The sequence below is a fragment of the Perca flavescens genome, chromosome 13, assembly GCF_004354835.1.
Source record: "Perca flavescens isolate YP-PL-M2 chromosome 13, PFLA_1.0, whole genome shotgun sequence".
Taxonomy (NCBI): domain Eukaryota; kingdom Metazoa; phylum Chordata; class Actinopteri; order Perciformes; family Percidae; genus Perca; species Perca flavescens.
Genome location: NC_041343.1, coordinates 1,711,262 through 1,730,734, shown reverse-complemented (window position 1 = coordinate 1,730,734; position 19,473 = coordinate 1,711,262). Strand labels below are relative to the sequence as shown.

At 40.3% G+C, this 19,473-nt stretch overlaps 1 protein-coding gene and 1 long non-coding RNA gene across 6 annotated transcripts in view; both read left to right on the top strand.

Moving 5' to 3' along the window:
- The window catches only part of prrg3 (proline rich and Gla domain 3), a 75,504-nt gene that overhangs the window by 50,216 nt on the left and 5,815 nt on the right, over nt 1-19,473 (top strand). The window lies entirely within an intron of this gene.
- On the top strand, nt 5,156-7,247 carry LOC114566712 (uncharacterized). Its single transcript, XR_003694084.1, has 3 exons — nt 5,156-5,928; nt 6,119-6,192; nt 6,308-7,247. It is a non-coding gene; the product is annotated as an uncharacterized LOC114566712 (long non-coding RNA).

Here is a 19,473-nt window from a genome sequence, read left to right as displayed (position 1 = left end):
GAGAGAACAAACTATTTTGTTCTCGGCTTACATGAATAGGTGCCTGTATTGTCTGCACACATAAACAATCAATTAATACATGTTAAGTATCACTGATATTTCTTAAATCATTGTGGTTTTTCAGAGCAATAAGATTATTAAAGCCATGTTCATACTTGCAACAAATTAAAACCCTTATTAAGGCAAATAGGTTTTTCATTTTCTGTAATCTAAATCTAAAAACAGTATAATTAAATTTACCAGAGTGGACACTTGCAGGTTGTTAAACAGCTTTAATTTACCTTGTCAAAACAATAAGTAATTCATAACCAACTGCACAATATTTGACACAAAACCTAAAAAGCGTATGGTTCATACTCCTGTGAAGCAGTACACTTTGCCTGTAGGATTTACTGTAGCAGGAACATTGATATTGGCAAACTGATGACCCAGGTACAGGTGAGTTTGTGAGCAGGGTTATGATATGAACTAAAATAAAGATAAGATAAGTCTAGTGTTCACAAGAGGGATAATTCAGGTATTGCAACACAAGTTATAGAATAAATGAATTAAATAGGAGGTATATATAACTAGTAGAAAATAAATTAACTAAACAAGAGCAATTAAGGCAAAGTTATGAGGTAGTAGCAAGCTAAAGTCCCTCTCAAATTGATACATTTGTTGACGGTGCTACGACTTGCCTACGGACGACCTTAGACTCTGTTGCTCCCCTGAAAAAGAAGATGATGAAGCAAAGGAAATTAGCACCTTGGTATAACTCCCAAACTCGCAAATTAAAACAAATCTCGCGAAACTTCGAATGTAAGTGGCGTTCCACCAAAGTGGAGGAATCCCGTTTGGATTGGCAAGAAAGTCTGAAAACCTATAGGAAGGCCCTAAGAAAGGCCAGATCAGACTATTACTCATCACTAATAGAAGAAAACAAGAACAACCCAAGGTTTCTTTTCAGCACTGTAGCCAGGCTGACAGATAGCCACAGCTCTACTGAGCCATCTATTCCTCTAGCTCTGAGTAGTGATGACTTCATGAGCTTCTTTAATGATAAAATTACAACAATTAGAGATAAAATTCATCACCTTTTGCCCTCAACTTGATGGTTCACCTTTCAACGCAGGGACCGCTAGAAAGAACAACTAGTCCCGACATATACTTAGACTGCTTTTATCCTATAGACCTTCAACAATTAATGTTAAAGATATCCTCAGCTAAGCCATCTACCTGTCTCTTAGACCCCATCCCAACGAGATTACTCAAAGAAGCGTTACCCGTGGTAAACACTTCATTACTGGATATGATCAATATGTCTTTATTAACAGGTTATGTACCGCAGTCATTTAAAGTAGGTGTGATAAAACCTCTTCTGAAAAAAAACCCACCCTCGATCCTGATGTCTTAGCAAACTATAGACCTATATCTAACCTTCCCTTTCTCTCAAGATCCTTGAGAAGGTGGTTGCTAATCAGTTATGTGATTTTCTACATAGCAATAGTTTATTTGATGACTTTCAATCAGGATTTAGAAAGCATCATAGCACAGAGACGGCACTGGTGAAAATTACTAACGACCTTTTAACTGCTGCAGACAAAGGACTTGTCTCCATACTTGTTTTACTAGATCTTAGTGCTGCATTTGACACTATTGACCATTCAATCCTGTTACAGAGATTGGAACACTTGGTTGGCATTAAAGGAGTTGCTCTGGGCTGGTTTAAGTCCTATTTCTCTGATCGATCTCAATTTGTAAATGTTAATAATAAATCCTCCAAGTACGCTAAAGTTAGCCATGGGGTTCCTCAAGGCTCAGTGCTTGGACCAATTCTATTCTCCTTATATATGCTTCCTCTAGGCAATATTATTAGGAAACACTCAATTAACTTTCACTGTTATGCGGATGACACCCAATTATACTTGTCAATCAAACCAGACGAAACCAGTCAGCTAGCTAAATTTCAAGCGTGCATTAAAGATATAAAATCCTGGATGATCTATAATTTTCTGATGTTAAACCCTAACAAAACTGAAGTTATTGTGCTGGGACCTAAACACCTCAGAACTTCATTATCTAAAGATATAGCTACTCTGGATGGTGTTGTCCTGGCCTCCAGCACTACTGTCAGAAATTTAGGAGTTATTTTTGATCAGGATATACTGTATCCTTTAATGCCAATCTAAAACAAACCTCAAGAACAGCCTTTTTTCATCTTCGTAACATTGCTAAAATTAGGAATATCCTGTCTCAAAACGACGCTGAAAAACTAGTCCATGCATTTGTTACTTCTAGGCTGGACTATTGTAATTCCCTACTGTCAGGTTGCTCAGGTTGCTCAAATAAGTCCCTTAAGACTCTCCCGCTGATCCAGAATGCTGCAGCGCGTGTTCTCACAAGAACTAAGAAAAGAGATAATATTTCTCCTGTATTAGCTTCTCTGCACTGGCTTCCTGTTGAATCCAGGATTGAGTTTAAACTACAAAGCTCTAAATGGTCTAGCACCATCATATCTAGAAGAGCTCCTAATACCCTATTGTCCCACTAGAGCACTGCGCTCCCAGAATGCAGAGTTACTGGTGGTACCTAGAGTCTCTAAAAGTAGAATGGGAGCAAGAGCCTTCAGCTACCAGGCTCCTCTCCTATGGAACCAGCTCCCGATCTGGGTTCGGGGGGCAGAAACTGTAATCGCTTTCAAGAATGAACTTAAAACTCTTCTATTTGATAAAGCTTATAGTTAGGGAGAGAGGAGTTGCAGTGTTCACCTAACTGGCCCACCTGCTTCTCTTCATAATTGTTAGATTAATAATACATAACAAAGTAGAGGGAGACAGGCCAGCCAAGCCCGATCCGGCAGGGGGACAGTTCTAAGCCCGAAAAGCTACCTCTCCTTATGACCTGTCTCTTTAGTTACGCTGTTATAGTTACGCTGTTATAGTTCTAGACTGCCGGGGGACTTCCTTCCTCTGACACACTGAGCTGCTCTCTCCTCTCCCTTTCTATTTTCTATTTACTATTTACTTTTACTATTACTATTTGTGTGTATCCAGTCCCAGAAATGCTTGTTACTAATCCTATCTTCTGGGGAGTTTACTCCCCGGAGTCCTTATGTTTTTTCCCCCAGCGTATTTCCTTGGAGAACGTTGGCACCAAGATCCTGGTTCCAGCTGTCGCCGTGGTCCTGCTGCACTCCCTGCCGAGCTCAGCGGTGCCCTGCAATGTCATGCTGCTTCCTGCTGAACCCTGCTGCTTCCTGCTGAACCCTGCAGCTCCCCGCTACATCCAGTCACTGTTCCACTATTAATGTGACTATTATCGCCACTGTTCATCCCACCCCCAACCGGCCCGTCAGACACCGCCTACCAAGAGCCTGGGTCTGTCCGAGGTTTCTTCCCAAGAGGGAGTTTTTCCTCGCCACTGTCGCATTGCTTGCTCTTGAGGGAATTACTGTAATTGTTGGAATTGTTGGGGCTTTGTAAATTATAGAGTGTGGTCTAGACCTACTCTATCTGTAAAGTGTCTCGAGATAACTCTTGTTATGATTTGATACTATAAATAAAATTGAATTGAATTAAATTAAAGTGATGTATAATCAATAGCAGTGAGTCACATCAACAGTGTACACCAGAATAATATATACTGTGATTAAGTAATGATACTTAGTGTCGTCTGTAGACTACTAATATAACAAAACCGAAAAATAATATAGTGTACGATGCAGTATGGAGAACAACCGAGTCCCACATGACCCCAAGAGACTTTAATTGCAGCTGTTGATGATGTTGCAGATGGTTGTAGTCTGTAGCCAGTCATACAGTAGGTAGATCTGGAGCAGCAGGGTGACTTCTAGCTTTCATGGGCTGGTGATAAGACTCTGCTGCTATGATGCAGCATTGGTTGAGCCCTTCATTCTCAACTGGAAGAAAAGAAAAGAAAATGCTTGTTTTTTCTGTTCAGTTTGCTTTGTATTCATTAAAAAAAACTGCTATTTAAGGAGCAAATTATTCTAGATCTGTTTTTATTATAGTGATAACATTGTACTTAACATTACAACGTTTTATACAGACTGATATGAATCCATCATTTTCAAACTAATGTTATATGAAGAAATGAAGACTAAATTCTGATGAACAACACACAACAGTGATGCAAAAACGAACACAAACAATCCAGTTTCTGGTGTTCTTTCAATTATATTACAGTTTAGGTTTTACTATTGGCTCTAACATTAAATTAGCAAAATCTCCAGGAAGGAGAGGTTAACCAAACGAGGAAAAATACACATACTGTCGGTCATATGTTGTTCAATCTAGCTAAACTATGAAGAAAATCTATTTGTTTACGGACATCAAGCTAGGCTGTATGTTAGCATGTCTGAAATTAGCCAAATCCCCAGGAACATGGTTAACCAAACAAGGACAAATTACAAAGTGGGGTCATTAAATACCAGTTGTAAATACACACATACTGTCCGTCATATGTCGTTCAATCTAGCTAGCTAAACTACTGATTTAAAGAAAAGCTATTTGTTTACAGACATCAAGCTAGGCTAGCGCCATATGCTATGTGCTTAATTTATGTTACTCACCCTCATAGTTGTGTAGCTACGTAACTTGATATGTCCCACTTCAAAGCTTTCTCCCGTTTCCTGATGGGTGCAGGTGAAAGGCCGTCGACCATTCTGTGCACATTATTGACATATACTAATAATAAAGCGATGGACGGCGTTGTTAAATAAACTTGGGTTACAGACCCATGGTTACATGGGAGCCGGGCCGCAACGGATGTTCTCACATAAAACGAACGCACCCTCAACGGGGCAGGGATCATTTCATTGGTCAACACTACACCTGGCATTCTATTGGTTGTGGAATTTTGATAGTGTTGTAACACAGAAAAATCCAAGCGCGCAGGAGAGATCCGAGAGCAGCAGATTTGCAAGCGCGCAGAATCAGGCTGAGTGCGAGGAGAAGGTTCAAAGCTGAGAGCAGGAAATCTGTCCACAGAACAACATATCTGAGTCCGAGCACAAAGTTTGAGCACAAGCAGAGCAAATCCAAGCGCGAGCATGACCATTTGAGTGTGAGAGCAAGGTTTTGAGGGAAATTATTACAAAATCTGAACGTAATATCAGTGAAAAATGCTCTCAAATTGAAAGAATGCGCTCTTGAATAAAGATACTAATATAACTCCATAAACAACCAGACAAATGACGTTAGGGGTCGCTTCCACAGTGGTGTGGCCACGGCGCTTTCGCGGTTTATTAGAACAGATATTCCGGCAGGCCACAACACCACAAGCAGCATGCTGCTACTAACGTTAGCCTCTGAGCCTGAAGTGAATGTTGTGGCTGTGTCATGCTCGCTGCGCGCTAAACTTTCTGCATTTAGCTAATACAGATAAACAATAGAAAAGGTGCCCATTTGTGGACCTGACCCATCCACTTATTTGTGGTGAATTTGAAAGTTTACTTTACACATTTATTTAGAGTATAAAATATGTAGCCCCCCCAGCCAAATCATTAGTTATTTTTTCATTATTTTTTAATCGGGTTGAGTGTGTGAAAGTCATGCTAAGGAATGATGTAAAAGCAGGCTTTACGGACATTTTTGTCATATTGTAGCTCAGCAACACTATGTAACTACAGCTCGCGCTACCTGTCGCTTCGGTCTCCCTACAGGTTGTCTCATTGGAACTACAGCTGCAGCTAACAGCAGCTTTGGTCCCCCTACAGGTTGTCTCATTGGAACTACAGCTGCAGCTAAAAGTTGCATAGAGTTGCTTTAAGAACCATGTAAAATGTGCCCCAATAATTGATCTGTTAACATCTTTATACATTTATTTGTCTCTTTTAGTAATCATTATGTTGCAAAATTTCAGATCCTGAACAATTGCTTCGTTGATGAGTTGTGCTCCTGTCTGGATAAGACCTACTCATAAAAGGTAAGATCATAACTAGATACCTAATTACTGCAAAATCGGGTTTTGCATATTTTTAGGAACATTTATTAGATGACAGCTTTATTATCTTGTTCTGAATAGATTTGTTTTTTATTTTAAGGTATAGAGCTCTCTTAAATGCAAGTAATGCATTTCAGTAGATGAGGGCTTCTGATAATCTGTTGAATTTCAGATCCTGGCTAGGATAGCCTTTGTCAGCTCCCTCCTTATTGATGTGTTATAGCTGGACTGCGGAGCTTGCATGTGGTACGTTATGGCAGAACATAGAAAAACCTTTTCATGAAGTATTACTAAAATAATGAATGTTGACTGTTTTAGTAGGTACCATTAATATCATTTGTGTTCGTGGACATGTTTTCAGATGGAGGCAGAATTTGTCTTACTACTATTACATCCCTTCTCTCAAATTTCCTTACACAACTTGACCAACGTACTGAGCAGCTCATGAAAGTGTTCTGCACGACTTGGGAGACTTTGCCTCTGCATGTGCCCTCAGTTATCCTAACAGACTGAAAGCCTTCTTTGAAGTACTTCAAAAGCTCTTCCTTCAAATGGATTCTTGCAGACTCTCAACCAAGGTACAGCTGCTCAAGAACTAACTGTACGAATGAGACACTGATTTGGATGCTGAATGTTCCATAGAACAGGAGAAATATTTTGGGCCGAAACTGAATAAAATTATTACCTGTTTGAAAATAGAGCAGAGAAACTACACTTGAAGAAAACAACCAATTTTTTTGCAAACTTTTGAAAAACTTTTACCATACATGAAAAGTGGTAGTTGAGTGGCACTACTAGAGAAGTGATGTAGAATTGAGAGACTATGCTGCGCAAAAACGGTTGATATATAACTATGGATATTTTGTGGATGTTTTAACACTAAGCTGCATCAAAAACAACTGCAAGGAAGTTCAATCATCAGACCATCTTTCATATATCTGTTAAAGAAATACTACTTTAACAGAGTATATGTTTGTTAAAGTGTTAACATCTAAAATAAGTTTCCAGTGGCAAGGCTGTTAGATGGAGAGACTATTATTTTGTTGTAAACAAATATGAAAACTGTAAAAAGTATTATTTATTAAACTGTAAAAAGTATAGAAAGTAGAGTTATTTATTAAAAAGTGTGAATTATTAATTTGCTATCAATCAATCGATTAATATTTGCAGCTGTTATTCCATGTGTTACAAATGTGTACATGCATTTAAATGTTACTTCATTGTATACAATGTTACTGTAGTGTATAGAATTGCACCAAAATGTTGCTGAATCACTGCTGTTTTGGTGAATAAAGGAAATAAGAATACTATGTTGGGTGTACCAAATTCATTTGTGTGGAAACGGTTGACATGAATATTGTAAAAGTAAAACTTATAGTAGATGAAAACCTAATGTTTTCATTAACTGAACTTAAATGTATTATTTAATGACTACAAATAAGATATATGCTGAATTGACAAATGTAAAATATGTAGCCTGTACATATATTATTTAGCTTAAATATCTCTTGTTGATCAGAAGTAAAAGATTTTAATTAGCTGAATTTACAATCATTGTGTTACTGTAACATAAGTTAGTTAAATTAAATGACCTTAATATTTTTGCTTTTAACTAACTGAATAAAAATACGTGGAACCATTTGTTGCAAGTCAGCCAACGTGGTTGTGTTGGTCGCTCTGGCACGAAAAGCACGCATATCTCCACAGTCTGGGTCGGAACTCTATCCTCCAAGATGACAACGCTCGCCCCCACAGGGCGGGGTTTATCAGAGACTACCTCCAAAATGTGGGAGTGGAGAGGATGGATGGCCTGCCAGCAGTCCTGACCTCAACCCCATTTAACACTTGTGGGATTAGCTTGGGCGTGCTGTTCGCGCCAGAGTGACCAACACAACCACGTTGGCTGACTTGCGACAAATGCTGGTTGAAGAATGGGATGCCATCCCACAGCAGTGTGTGACCAGGCTGGTGACCAGCATGAGGATGAGGTGCCAGGCTGTTGTGGCTGTGTATGGTTCTTCCGCATGCTACTGAGGCTCCTGTTTGTGAAATTAATAAATTGTTAAATTGCCAATATGTCTTGTTTCTTCAAACTTCAATCATCCAATCCACCAAACACCAAACGAGTCAATGGCAGAATAAGCTGTTTGGCATTGGCAGAGAAGATTTAGCAAATTTTTCATGAGCGCAACCCACATACACTCATCACAAACACTACGTTTGACTTTGACCTTTGCTCCTTGGACAGAAGCACGGTCAGAAAACTGCAGAGTTACCTGGAAACCTCCGGATTGTCCTGAGCCTCTGAGCAGCTGGCTGCTGGATCTCTGTCTCCATGTAGACTTTTGTTTTTTTGCTCATCCCACAAATGCATGTTCCTTACAAATGGGGCACCATTTGAAAGGGAACTAAACAGGCTTTCCAACGGTTTAACATGTTCTCTGTGGGTTACCACAGAGAAATAATCTACCAAACACAAATTTTCTTACTTTTTGTTTTAAGTTTTACATAATTATTCACTGATTCATCAATAAAAACGTTAGCTGCTGCGTTGAGTCGCTCTCGGTTAGCTTTATAGCTAGGCTAACATTAGCAGCGTAGCAGCCAATCAGAGGGAGAGTGGGGGTGGGTCTTCCACAAGGCATAAGTAGGTGCGTAGTTTTGTCTCTTCACAGAAAGATTGATGTCTCAGAAGGACATTGATGTTAAGGCCCAAATGCATTGAAAACAATAACACACGCCTCATTTGAAGTGCCTCACAGGGCTCAATCCTAACTTGTTTCCCAAAGAGCACATGTGCTAGGGGCACATGAACATGTATCAAATAATGTGTTTTTCTTTCACAAAAGAAATACGAGGAGACATTTACAAGTAAAGGGATTTCATTTATTTGAATAGAACTAGTAGCCTAAACTAGGTTTTTGATTATTTCTGCTTCAAACTGTATTTATTTAATATTTATGTAATAATTAATTATTTAAACTGTACATGTTTTCAAGGTTCATTTAAACGGCTCATCTGAGCTTTCCTTTTCTCAAAGGCAGAGCAGGATACCCAGGGCTCGGTTTACACCCATCGCCATTTCTAGCCACTGGGGGACCATAGACAGGCTGGGGGAACTCATATTAATGTTAAAGAACCTCATAAAGTGAAATTTTCATGCCATGGGACCTTTAACCACTCAAGGTGAAATGACTTACCCCAACCAGTTGAGCTGCTTCGTAGGGCGGGTCTTCAGTTTTTGTCACAACAGCTTCAGTGACAGCGTACATTGATGACCCCAACCAGGTAACAACAGACTGGTTACATTTCAAAAAGTGTGACAGTGTCTTTGCCGAAAGCCTGGCACGGTGAGGACGCATGATAAGCCCTCCGTGACTGAACATCCTCTCCACTGGTGCACTGGTAGCCGGGACAGCAAGCACTCTCATAGCCACAAGATAGAGTCGCGGGAATGCCTTGGACTGTCTTTTCCAGAACTCAAGACAGTCCACTTCCTCTTCATCAGATGCTACCTGGATATAGCGGATCAGCCTGGACAGATGAGCCATGATCCACACTTTTCTTGGTGCTTTTCTTCCGGTAGCCAGAGAAAAGACGTGGAGTTTTAGCAGGTGGTGGTAACTCCTCCTGATCATCGTCTCCGCTGCTGCTTTCAGGTACAGTCAGTTTCCGAGCCTCAGCCAAGACCAGGTCTGTAAGTTTATCAAAAACCATGTTTAGTTATACAGCATCATGGGACTGACATACACAGTGTCAATGTTGTGAATCAATCTAGGAAGACAATATACAAAATAATTGGCATTTTTAATATGCATAATATGATGTACGTGATAGTTTGTGTTTGGAAATGGTGGGTACACCTACCTATTATCATCTCCTTGACTTCACTCTTCACTTCATCTGGTGCTTGGACATCTTGCTCTAGCCAAAAGAGGCAGAATGATGGATCTAGTAATGCTGACATCATGTAGACAATGTCCCCAAATGGAAGATCTACTGCCACGTCACTGGAGTCATCCATTTTCACACTCACAAATATACCCTTAAAGCGGTGTTGAAGGGACTTCTGCAGGGCTTTCACTAAACCAACCAGGTGGCGAGTAGCATTCAACATTCTGATGAGATGGCTGTTAAGTGACAGTACACAAGGGAGGGCTGCACTATGGGTAACAACTTTCTCCCCTTGAGTGAGGTCCGTTGCTTGAAGAAATGGGGCCAAAATTTCCACAAATTCTTTCAGCTGACCCCATTCTCTGGCTGATAAACACAGGTCTTTATGACCAGGAGTGTATTCAGGCTTTGAAGATCCAAGACAGTGACTGCTTCAACAAGGCGCAGAGTGCTGTTCCATCTTGTCACTACAGCAGAGGGGATGCTACGGTTGGCTCCATACTCTGCTTCAAATGCCTCTTTTAGGCCACAAGTAGAATGCAGTAAAGTGCAAACTTTTGTCACCTTTGCCATTGCGCTGTTCAGAACTTTTACATCTTCAAGTCCATCGCACAACAAGCTGCAGCGAATGTGCAAAGCACTGAAGTCGTTTTTGCCGGCAGCTGCTCTGGATGGATTCCACATCATCCTGGTTATCCTCATTTACGTCCTCCCACAGGTCGCCATTTTCCAGGTCATTGTCTTCGCTACTTGTAGCAGAGGGAAAACAAACCGTAAAGGCTTTCTTCATGTTCGAAGCGATAATGTAATCTAATTTGTGCTTTATGTTGAAGTTATCACATACTTCCTCAAATGTTTCACTAATCCTCTCACCAGTGTGAGACCCTGTGAATCTTTCACAGCTTAATAGAACTAACTGACTGGAGTCTTGGGTTGCTTCTGTCTAGCTCCATGAAGTGGGCAGTAACTCCTAAAAAGCCACGCATGGTCCTGTCAGTCCAGATGTCCACAGTAACAGACACAGTGTCTGTTTTCTCTAATTTTGATTTGATCTAGGCCTCTTTGTCTGTTGCAAGCTTATTCAGTCTTCTTGTTACGGCGCTCCGACTTACTGGACAATATCTTTCATCTACCACTGACAAAAAATTCTGAAGCTGGGCTTGTCAATCAAAGACAGTGGCAGGTTGCATGAAATGATGAGTTCATTAATGATTGATTAAGTGATGGCCTTCTGCCTAGGATGTCCCTGATGGTACAGTTGCACACCTCTTGGCTGAATAATGAATGACTCAATACTGCTCTGACCCTCTCCAATTGTAATTTTTTTAGCATTGGTGAATTCTGTAAACCTGTAGATGGACATTGGAAATTATGGGAAGTCTTTTGGGTCAAGTCGCAAGTCAAGTCTGAAGTCTTTTGGGTCGAGTTAGGTCGAGTCCAAGTCAAGTCTGAAGTCAGCTGTTTGTGCGACTTAAGTGCGACTCGAGTCCGAGTCTCAGACTCGAGTCCCCATCTCTGCTCGGTACACATATGTTATTAACTCCTAAATTCATTTTGCGCCGGAATTGTCCTTTAAGACAATATGGATTGCAATAAATAACTTCAAATAAAAAAAAATTGTGTCCCCAAGAATTGTGGGAGAATCATGAATCTCATTTTGACCAGAATTGCGCAGCCCTAATGTACACAAGAAAATAAAACCACATTACCAGTTATACAGGCTTATTTCAGTAAATCAGGCTTACATTCAGTAAATTCTGTTGTATAAAGGAGGTTTAAATAAGTCTGACCTAGGTTACCATGGAAACTTTTCCCTCCAGACTTGCCTGGTTTCAGTCAGGTTAGTTTTCAGGCTAACAGCGAAAACACACCGGGCACGTAAGCGTATAGCCGCGTAGCGCAGCTGTTTTTATTTTGGCTCCCATGTTATGGTACATGTCCATATACATGTTGTTTTCACGGATGGGATCGCCTCGCTTCCCAGCATTGCACGCTAGTGAGCTTGCCACCAGTTACTCTTCACTGACCACTGACAAGCAAAGAAAACAGCCGAGCCGGCTGCTCCTCGTTTGCATTAAGTTGCCTGGATTCAACTATTTCTTGCGTGAGACGCGAGTGAATGTGTCAGGCCAGGTAGGTAATCACATACAGGAAGACCACAGTGCTGCCAGATACTTAACAAAATTAAAACACATTTCAAAATAAAACACCTAGGTTCATGGTGATTTTGACTCTCTTGACTTCTCACAGCGAGACGCGCGATCAGGCACACGGAGAGAGAGACCGACGGACGGACAGAGAGAGACACACACATACAGTATAGACTACAATTACCACGTTCTCCTACTCATCCTGTCTATTTCTATCAGCAAGAGAGAGAGAGAGCTGAGAGGAGAAGGATCGCTTTGTGGAACCGGGCAGAACTATTCAGGGGACGGGATTTACACAAACCAGGTAGCCAGATGCTGGCATGTTATATTCAGCATTTGGTCCAGTCCTTTACCCATGTATGACTGTTTACTCTGCACACGCCCACTTACCAATAATTTACAGATCCCTAAAACCAAATAATTTTTTTTATCCTACTTCATGTCTAAATATGACAATTATCCCACTCAGAGTTTTATCCTTTACTCTAAAGGTCATACTCTAGATTTGGTTTTATATAGTGGTCTCAGCCCCAAGAACTTCAAATCTAAGAATATGTGTGTCAGATCACAAAGCAATTTTATTTAATGTGGTTTTATCTGTTTTACACACAGATTAGGAAACACCTGTCCATCGCCAAGTTTGTAACTCTTTGTCTGCTATTAAGCTTTCTAAATTCTGCTTCTTTTACTGCCCTTAACTAAACTTTTAACACAGAGGAGCTGGTCTCCAATTTTAACAAACATGTCAATCTGTTCTGGATTTAGTTGCCCCTTTTAAATAAAAATAAAACAAATATAAATCCCCAGCCCTGGCGCAATGATTTCACCCACAAACTTAAAAGAGACTGTAGAAGATCAATTTTATAAGGCAACAGATCACCCCCCCACCCCCAGATAGCATCTTATCCACCAGTAGAAACATGTTTTCAACCTGTTTCACTGTCCTTTATATCTGAAATTTGATCAGACATAAACCAAACATGTGCAGCCTTGATTTTATTCCTGCCAAGTTACTTACAAAGGTTTTTAACACAGTCAGACCCAGTGTTTTAGCAGTTGTTAATAGCTCTTTAATCCATGGTGTTTTTCCTTCTGCTAAAAAGCATGCTGTGGTGCAACCTCCAAACCCAACCTTCACACCTCTGACTTTAATAATTTTAGAGTAATTTCTAAACTTCCATGAGGCAAGTTACTGTAATTCCTCCACATTTTAATAATAATATAATCTAAATCTGCACCGTAAACATTAACATTTCTCTGTCAGGTAAATGTAGTAATACAATGTTATCCTCTGAAGTAGAAGTACACAGTAAGTCAAGTAATCAGGACGAGAACTTTTTATCACACATTGTCATTTGATACATTATTAGTGTAAAATATTAGTTATAGCCAAGTTATTATACTTGTACTAGTAATACTTTAATTACATTTTTTTGATGATACTTACATACTTTTACTTAAGTAACATTTTCAATGCAGGTCATTTACTTGTAACAGAGTATTTTTACAGTGTGGTATTAGCACTTTTACTAAAGTAAAGGATCTGAATAGTTCTTCCACCAATGCTGGCTTGAGTGATGCTCCTTTACGCTCCATGTTCAGTTATTGTGCACTTTTCCTCCAGTTAATGTTAAGAGTCTTTTATTTGTTGCCCAGGATGTTTAAATGACAAAAGGAGACGCTGAAAGGGACAAAGTAAACGCATGTTCTTGTAGCCACTGAAGCCTGTAACTGTTTTTCACAGAGAATAATTGGCTGGGGTCCTAACTGATACATCAAAGTCATTTGTGTGCTGGATCAAAAGCTCCTTTCAGACATGTACTCCTTTATGTTAATCTGATTAGTAATATAGCATGTTGATCTCTGGTCTGAATTAACGCGAGTCATCTTCAAGTAACTGAGTATCAATCTTACAGGTTGGACCTAAACATTTCTATATCACAATCAAAACAACACAAGTCTGAACTGAATGCTGTATGATTAACATAAGGGATGCAGCAGCACAAGATTAAGCATGCAGAGAGAGAGAGAGAGAGATTTGCATCTTGAAGTGCGTCTTTTAAAATCACTGTAATAAATCTATTATCTGTTATTCAATTCAATTCAATTTTATTTATAGTATCAAATTATAAAAAGAGTTATCTCGAGAGACTTTACAGATAGAGTAGGTCTGGACCACACTCACAAAGCCCCAACAATTCTTAATAAGCAGTGCAGAGGAAAAACTCCCTATTAGGAAGAAACCTCGGACAGACCCAGGCTCTTGGTAGGCGGTGTCTGACCATGCCGGTTGGGGATGTGATGAACAATGGCAATAATAGTCACATTAACGATAATGGAACAGTGGCTTCAAATGGTAGTCATAGTAGTTCATGTCATATCAGGACGCTGTAGGGCATTACAGGATGTAGCATGGCACAATAGAGCATGGATGGACGTAGCAGGAAGCAGCAGGGTTCAGCAGGACGCAGCATGACTTTGCAGGGCACCACAGAGCTTAGCAGGGAGTGCAGCAGGACCATGGCGACAGCTGCAACCAAGATCTTGGTGCCAACGTACTCCAAGGAAATATGCTTGGTGGAAAAAAACATAAGGACTCCGGGGAGAAAACTACAAGCATTTCTGGGACGAGATGCACACAAATGGAAAGGGAGAGGAGAGAGCAGCTCAGTGTGTCAAAGGAAGGAAGTCCCCCAGCAGTCTAGAACTATAAAAGCGTAACTAAGAGAGACAGGTTAAGGAGAGGAGCCTGGTCGGGCTAGAACTCTCCCCTGCCAGATTGGGCTGTACTGGCCTGCCTCCCTCTACTTTTGTTATATTATTAATCTGACGGCTATGAAGAGAAGCAGGTGGATGGGCTAGGCAGACGCTGCAACTCCTCACTCCCTAACTATAAGCTTTATCAAAGAGGAGAGATTTAAGTTAATTCTTAAATGTGGTGACAATTTCTGCCCCCCGAACCCAGACTGGGAGCTGGTTACACAGAAGAGGAGCCTGGTAGCTGAAGGTTCTGGCTCCCATTCTACTTTTAGAGACTCTAGGTACCACAAGTAACTCTGCATTCTGGGAGCGCAGTGCTCTAGTGGGACAATAAGGTACTAGGAGCCCTTCTAGATATGATGGTGCTTGACCATTTAGAGCTTTGTAGGTCAGGAGAAGGATTTTAAATTCAATCCTGAATTGTACAGGAAGCCAGTGCAGAGAAGCTAATACAGGAGAAATATGATCTCTTTTCTTAGTTCTTGTCAGAACAAGTGCTGCAGCATTCTGGATCAGCTGGAGAGTCTTAAGGGACTTATTTGAGCAACCTGACAGTAGGGAATTACAATAGTCCAGCCTGGAAGTAACAAATGCATGGACTAGTTTTTCAGCATCGTTTTGAGACAGGATATTCCTAATTTGGGAATGTTACGAAGATGAAAAACAGCTGTTCTTGAGGTTTGTTTTAGATGGGCGTTAAAGGATTATATCCTGATCAAAAATAATTCCTAGATTTCTGACAGTAGTGCTGGAGGCCAGGGCAATACCATCCAGAGTAGCTATATCTTTAGATAATGACGTTCGGAGGTGTTTAGGGCCCAGCACAATAACTTCAGTTTTGTTAGAGTTTGACATCAGATGGTCATCCAGGATTTTATATCTTTAATGCATGCTTGAAGTTTAGCTAACTGACTGGTTTTGTCTGGTTTGATTGACAAGTACAGTACAGGCCAAAAGTTTGGACACACCTTCTCATTCAATGCGTTTCCTTTATTTTCATGACTATTTACATTGTAGATTCTCACTGAAGGCATCAAAACTATGAATGAACACATATGGAATTATGTACTTAACAAAAAAGTGTGAAATAACTGAAAACATGTCTTATATTTTAGATTCCTCAAAGTAGCCATCCTTTGTTTTTTTGATAGTGCTGCAAACCCTTGGTGTTCTCTCAATGAGCTTCATGAGGTAGTCACCTGAAATGATTTTCACTTCACAGGTGTGCCTTGTCAGGGATAATTAGTGGAATTTGTTCCCTTATTAATGGGGTTGGGACCATCAGTTGTGTTGTGCAGAAGTCAGGTTGATACACAGCCGACAGCCCTATTGGACAACTGTTTATAACATATTATGGCAAGAACCAATCAGTTAAGTTAAGAGAAATGAGTGGCCATCGTTACTTTAACAAATGAAGGTCAGTCAGTCCGGAAAATTGCGAAAACTTTGAAGGTGTCCCCAAGTGCAGTCGCAAAAACCATCAAGCGCTACAACGAAACTGGCTCACATGAGGACCGCCCCAGGAAATGAAGACCAAGAGTCACCTCTGCTGCTGAGGATAAGTTCATCCGAGTCACCAGCCTCAGAAATCGCAAGTTAACAGCAGCTCAGATTAGAGACCAGATGAATGCCACACAGAGTTCTAGCAGCAGACACATCTCTAGAACAACTGTTAAGAGGAGACTGCGCAAATCAGGCCTTTATGGTCAAGTAGCTGCTAGGAAACCCGTGCTAAGGAGAGGCAACAAGCAGAAGAGATTTGTTTGGGCCAAGAAACACAAGGAATGGACATTAGACCAGTGGGAATCTGTGCTTTAGTCTGATGAGTCCAAATTTGAGATCTTTGGTTCCAACCGCTGTGTCTTTGTGCGATGCAGAAAAGGTGAACGGATTGATTCTACATGCCTGGTTCCCACCGTGAAGCATGGAGGAGGAGGTGTGATGATGTGGGGGTGCTTTGCTGGTGACACTGTTGGGGATTTATTCAAAATTGAAGGCATACTGTAACCAGCATGGCTACCACAGCATCCTGCAGCGACATGCCATCCCATCCGGTTTACGTTTAGTTGAACCATCATTTATTTTTCAACAGGACAATGACCCCAAACACACCTCCAGGCTGTGTAAGGGCTATTTCACCAAGAAGGAGAGTGATGGAGTGCTGCACCAGATGACCTGGCCTCCACAGTCACCGGACCTGAAACCAATTGAGATGGTTTGGGGTGAGCTGGACCGCAGAGTGAAGGCAAAAGGGCCAACAAGTGCTAAGCATCTCTGGGAACTCCTTCAAGACTGTTGGAAAACCATTTCAGGTGACTACCTCTTGAAGCTCATCAAGAGAATGCCAAGAGTGTGCAAAGCAGTAATCAGAGCAAAGGGTGGCTACTTTGAGGAAACTAGAATATTAGACATGTTTTCAGTTATTTCACACTTTTTTGTTAAGTACATAATTCCGTATGTGTTCATTCATAGTTTTGATGCCTTCAGTGAGAATCTACAATGTAAATAGTCATGAAAATAAAGGAAACGCATTGAATGAGGAGGTGTGTCCAAACTTTTGGCCTGTACTGTATAATTGGGTGTCATCCGCATAACAGTGAAAGTTAATTAAATGTTTCCTAATAATATTACCAAGAGGAAGCATATATAAGGAGAATAGAATTAGTCCAAGCACTGAGCCTTGTGGAACACCATGGCTAACTTTAGCGTACTTGGAGGATTTATCATTAACATTAACAAATTTAGATCGATCAGAGAAATAGGACTTAAACTTAAATCAGCTTAGTGCGATTCCTTTAATGCCAACTAAGTATTCCAATCTCTGTACCAGGATTGTATGGTCAGTAGTGTCAAATGCAGCACTGTGATCTAGTGAAACAAGTATGGAGACCTTTGTCTGCAGCAATTAGAAGGTCGTTAGTAATTTTCACCAGTGCCGTCTCTGTGCTATGATGCTTTCTAAATCCTGATTGAAAGTCCTCAAATAAGCTATTGCTATGTTGAAAATCACATAACTGATTAGCAACTACATTCTCAAGGATCTTGGAGAGAAAGGGAAGGTTAGATATAAGTCTATAGTTTGCTAAGACCTCAGGATCGAGGGTGGGTTTTTTCAGAAGAGGTTTTATCACAGCTACTTTAAATGACTGCTGTACATAACCTGTTAATAAAGACATATTGATCATATCTAGTAATGAAGTGTTAACCACAGGTAACGCTTCTTTGAGTAGCCTCGTTGGGATGGGGTCTAAGAGACAGGTAGATGGCTTAGCTGAAGATACCTTTAACATTAATTGCTGAAGGTCTGTAGGATAAAAGCAGTCTAAGTATATGTCAGGTCTAGTTGTTCTTTCTAGCAGTCCTGCGTTTAAAGGTGAACCGTTAGAAGTTGAGGGCAAAAGGTGATGGATTTTATCTCTAATTGTTATAATTTTATCATTAAAGAAGCTCATGAAGTCGTCACTACTCAGAGCTTTAGGAATAGATGGCTCACTAGAGCTGTGACTCTCTGTCAGCCTGGCTACAGTGCTGAAAAGAAACCTTGGGTTGTTCTTATTTTCTCCTATAAATAATGAGTAATAATCTGATCTGGCATTTCTGAGGGCATTCCTATAGGTTTTGAGTCTTGCCAATCCAAACGAGATTCTTCCAGTTTGGTGGAACGCCATTTACTTTCAAGGTTTCACGAGATTTGTTTTAATTTGCGAGTTTGGGAGATATACCAAGGTGCTAGTTTCCTTTTCTTCAGCATCTTCTTTTTGAGGGGAGGTCGTAGTACCGTCTACAAATGTATCAATTTGGGAGGGACTAAAGTTAACATAAAGGTCTTCTGTTATATTAAAGCATGACATTGAGTTAAATGCTGTTGGAATATCTTCCTTAAATTTAGCTATAGCACTGTCAGATAGGCATCTAGTGTAGAAGCTTTTATCTAATTTGGTATAGTCAGGTAGTAAGAATTCGAAAGTAATTAAAGAATGGTCTGATAATACCGGATTCTGCGGAAATATTATTAAATCCTCAATTTCAATTCCATATGCCAGCACAAGGTCAAGGGTGTGGTTAAAACTGACTGAAACCAATTGAATCTAATAATGAGTTGAAAGCAGAACTAAGGCTATCATTGTCAACGTCCACATGGATAGATATTAAAATCTCCTACGATAAGTACTTTGTCTGATTTTAGGACTACACATGATAAAAGCTCTGAGAATTAAGATAAAAATTCAGAATACGGACCTGGAGCTCAGTAAATAACAATGAATATAATTGGCTGTAATGTTTTCCATGTTGGATGTTGAAGATTAAGAACAAGACTTTCAAACGAGTTATAATTTAGTTTAGGTTTAGGATTAATTAACAGGCTTGAATCAAAAATGGCTGCAACTCCCCCTCCTCAGCCTGAGCCTCTAGGAATTTGAGTATTAATATGACTGGGAGGAGTGGCTTCATTTAGACTGACATATTCTTCATGGCCCAGCCAGGTTTCAGTAAGACAGAATAAATCAATTTGATTATCTGATATCAAATTGTTTACCAATACTGCTTTTTTTGGACTTGAAGAACGTTTGAAAGGATATTGAAGATAGAATGCTAGAAGTTTGGGACAAAGGGCAAACATATGGCTAAGATGGCAGGGAGCTGCTCCACACTTGTCACAGGTATCTTCCACCTCCGGGTACATTTCTGAGAGCATTGATTGCGAAAATTGCAATCTCTGTAC